This window comes from Prunus avium, chromosome 4 (genome assembly GCF_965620075.1).
Source record: "Prunus avium chromosome 4, drPruAviu1.hap1.1, whole genome shotgun sequence".
Lineage (NCBI taxonomy): Eukaryota > Viridiplantae > Streptophyta > Magnoliopsida > Rosales > Rosaceae > Prunus > Prunus avium.
This window is the reverse complement of record NC_142287.1, coordinates 22,865,658-22,869,541: the sequence shown is the minus strand read 5'-3', so window position 1 is coordinate 22,869,541 and position 3,884 is coordinate 22,865,658. Positions and strand designations below refer to the sequence as shown.

The following is a 3,884-nucleotide window of genomic DNA, read 5'->3' as shown; positions in this document are numbered from 1 at the left end:
CACTACCACTACCAAAAGGAACAGTCCATCCTGAGCATGGCTCTGTGTTTGCTAGGTAACAGACTCCACAATTATCCAATGAGGCTGAATTTCGGATATGTTATAGTATACACCCATTGGAACAACTTTCATGAAGAATGTGGCCTCATCCGAGCTATGTAGGTTGCTGAAACAAAGCTTACAATATGACCTACGAAACTGGACTGGCACTAGGCTATAGCCCAGTTAAGTTCTTTTTTCTACATTTGATTTATTGCTTGAAGATATAATTTTTTTTGGGTCTGAAATTTGCTTGAAGATATACTTTATAGCTTTGTCATGGTAGAGATACATAAATAACTTAATCCTGATAAGTAGCAGTTGGATTTAATTTGTCTCGAGTAGAAAGATAGACCAACTAGTTCTTTGTTTAATGCTATTTTTGTTTCTAATTTTGAAAGCGGTCGTAAGTTCAAATCTCCGACTCAAATTTGAAAAAAAGAGAGAGAGAAAGAGCAATATCTTAGACAAAAATCTTGCACAATTTGTCATGAAAAATATCTTGAGCTGTCTCCCCTTCATGGCCCAACAAAATTAGATAGAATCGTAAGCAAATAGAAGATGTGGGAACCCTTCACAACTAAAAAATAATAAAAATACTAATACTTTAAGTAGATCACACACTGTCATGTCAAAAAGTTAAGCATATAGCAGTGCATCATTGGTGACATCCACAAGGTAAGTTTCTTTAGTCATTGTGCCACATGAGAAAAAAAGAAAAGATACAATCCTCAGCATTCAGGACCCAAGTAGTGTCGGTTTATGTTTTTCATTGATGCATGTAGGATAAACATTATTACACACATTTAATTAAAAGTTCAAACCCCTAGAGCCCCTCTCTCCCAATAAGGGCTAAAATCCAATCAATAACCAGACAATATTGGCAGGACCTAACTCAAAGCATAGAGGTCCCTCTCTTATTTGAGCAAAGACCGAAAGACAGTCTGACATAAAAACTCATATAATTCGCACTGGATCAATAAAATGTGAAGCTATCTTATCCTTCACCACTTTACCAACACGCGTGTAGCCATCGTCACCTTTGTAAAGGAGATCTACCACTTTTGTTAAATTAAGAACTCTCATTAGGACAGCCATTGGCGCGGCAGTTGGTCTGAGAAACTCCTCGTTTATGTCCTTCCACAGATCCACCACTTGCTTGTTCAAAGCATCAAGCGACTCTTGCTCCGACACCCCATATTGCTTCATGTAGCAATCAATACTACAAGCAACATGGCCTCTCTCTTTCTCAAACTGCATATAGAAATTCAAAATATAATATTATAGAAAATCAGATTGTTACTCTTACTACTACTGCTAACACCGATGTTGTTCTCAACTTAACCACCGACAAAGTCTAGTGTGAGTTTTTATCATCAAAGGCCATGATGCTATTAGTTGTGGAACCACTTATTATATATAGTATTTTATTTTGTCAAGTTTTCGATGTGAAACTTTGCATTTTAAACATCCTTACCTAATCTAGCATGACAAGAATATTCTATACCTTGCTTGTGACAATATCATCCATGAACCTAAAAAGGGTCGTGGAAGCTCTAACAATTTTTGCGTCATTGAACAGTCACTCAAATGTCTCCTTTGTTACAATATCTCCCATGCCAAGTAAGGATACAGTTGAAAGCATGGGGTAACCAGTAGAAACTATTGCAGCAGGTAGATACTCCTCCATGGTTGGGGTGTATCCTTCGTTGAACCATCTGGCCTCCTCAAAGTAAGCTCGGGCTACAGCTTTCAACTGGAGGGGACATAACGTTATAGCTAGATAATTGTGGAAGAAAATAATTTAAATTTATTATATATATTATATACATACGGATTCCTCTGCATAATAAACTCGGTATGATCTTCCACCCTTTGCAATCTCTTCCTCAATTTCATCGACAACATTCAAAAGGGTACGATAAAATATTTGCATATATTCTGGGAGTTCATCTATGCAACTCATATCCCACCTGAAAATTTGATAAACCATTCATTCATCTTAAGCTTATTTAGGAGCACTTCAACAATTACAATAAATCAGCTCTAAATTATTAAAAAGAAAATTATGATTTCAAAGTAGTACCTCTCAATTGCTGCAGTAAAGATCTCAAGTTCTTCAAACGTAGCATATGCGTCGTAGATATCATCCATCACTGATACCAGCGCAATCACTTTTGTAAGAAATTTTCTTGCTCCGACGTATTGGGGTTCAAAGTATACTCCAACTACCCAAAAGTACAACTCCACGATCCTGTCTCTTGCAAAAGGCAGCTTCTTTTCAAAGTCTACTTCTTTCCACCACCTAATGAGCAATAACATTAGTTGTACGTGTAACTTGAGTATATATGCTCACATTTACAATTAAAAGAGAGACTTACCTAGTAATCTCACTGAGCTCCTTTTTGTGCAAAGACTGAACAAGATTGAAATCTAACTTCGCAAGTTTCAACAAAGCTTCATTGTGTGAAGCTTCATCTTGGTAGATTGACATGTAACGCCTGGCACATACCCTCTCTAGATCTTTTCGCAAAGGTCTCTCCAAGGCTTGAGTGATTTGTTCTGCATGTTCGTAGCTTCCATGAGCTTTTGCAGCAGAGTCAAGGTGAGTGGTGGTGAAAGCAAGAGCTTCATCTAGTATTTCTTCTCCCCGTACGCCTAGATGCCCGGCTTCATAAAGGCTTAGCATCCCTGGAACATCGACGATTAAGCATTCCTTGAAGCTGCCATTTTCGCCTTTGAACTTGTTGAACACATCTGCTTGATTGTCATAAAAATGAACAGGCATTAATTGGCAAAAATCAGTCACATTACACTCCACTACATTATAATTTGTTGATTAACTTACCACATGAAACCTTATATCCATGTTGTCTTAGTAGCCGGAAACCAAGAGCAACGTTGTATAGATCTCCATCATCACTAAAGTCATGGTCATGAAATGCAGCATGCATACGCTCCAACGCTTCTTCAATTTCACTTTCAAAATGGTATGCCACGCCAAGGCGCTGGATTGCATCAATCAACTTGAGCTGATGTGAAAAGTCACCTATACTAGTTGTGAATACTTCCCTCCTCACTACTTCTTTCAGCTCCTCAACTTCTTCTTGGTTCCGGGCATTTGTTATCTGCGGCCAGCAATTAATTAAACAAGGAAAACACTTGTGATTTTTTTTTGTTGAGAAAAATAAACATGAATATATAATGATAATATAATTTGCATGAGATTACAATGTCTTGGGAATCATAGTTCATGAACCGATCTCCCCAAATGCTTGGTGGGAAATTTGCCGTCCGACGAATAATTTCAGGCTTAGATTGGGCTGCTGCACAAACTTGGATAGACATGTTTTGTTGTTTTTACTTTGGTAGATAAAAATCAGACGGCACTTATTAGTACTGTTTTCTATATGCTTCGAGCTTTGCTATGAAACTTTGAAACGCATTGATGGTAGACTCATGTATTTATAGGCAAGGATTGGGATATAAGATTATTGCAAAGCAAGAATAGAATAGTGCATAGCAGAAGATAGATTCATATAAACCATATAATAATTTTCAAAGCAATAATTTCCATGGCTAGGGGCCCTTTCACTTTTTTGAGTGCGGGGATATATATAGATATATTATCTTTTTCCTTGTAATGTTTTTCTCACGTAACATATTGGGCCATTGGCTGGATTTAGAGCAGATGTTTAGCGTTTGCCATTTTGCCTCTTTTAAAGCTAGCATAGTGGTGAATCGATGATGATGGTACTTTCCTCTTCAATACATGAGTTAAATCAATATAATAACAAGCTACATCCGCCATGCATCCAGATGTTTTTAATTTTTTAATTTAAAAT

At 37.1% G+C, this 3,884-nt stretch overlaps 1 pseudogene across 1 annotated transcript; it reads right to left on the bottom strand.

Moving 5' to 3' along the window:
• Window positions 1-776: 776 nt before the first annotated feature.
• LOC110745928 ((-)-alpha-pinene synthase-like) lies at window positions 777-3,496 on the bottom strand (annotated as a pseudogene). Its single transcript, XR_015835304.1, has 7 exons — window positions 3,271-3,496; window positions 2,888-3,167; window positions 2,421-2,796; window positions 2,126-2,344; window positions 1,874-2,012; window positions 1,547-1,795; window positions 777-1,293 (listed from the first exon to the last, which is right to left on the bottom strand). The product of XR_015835304.1 is annotated as a (-)-alpha-pinene synthase-like (transcript).
• Window positions 3,497-3,884: the final 388 nt, after the last annotated feature.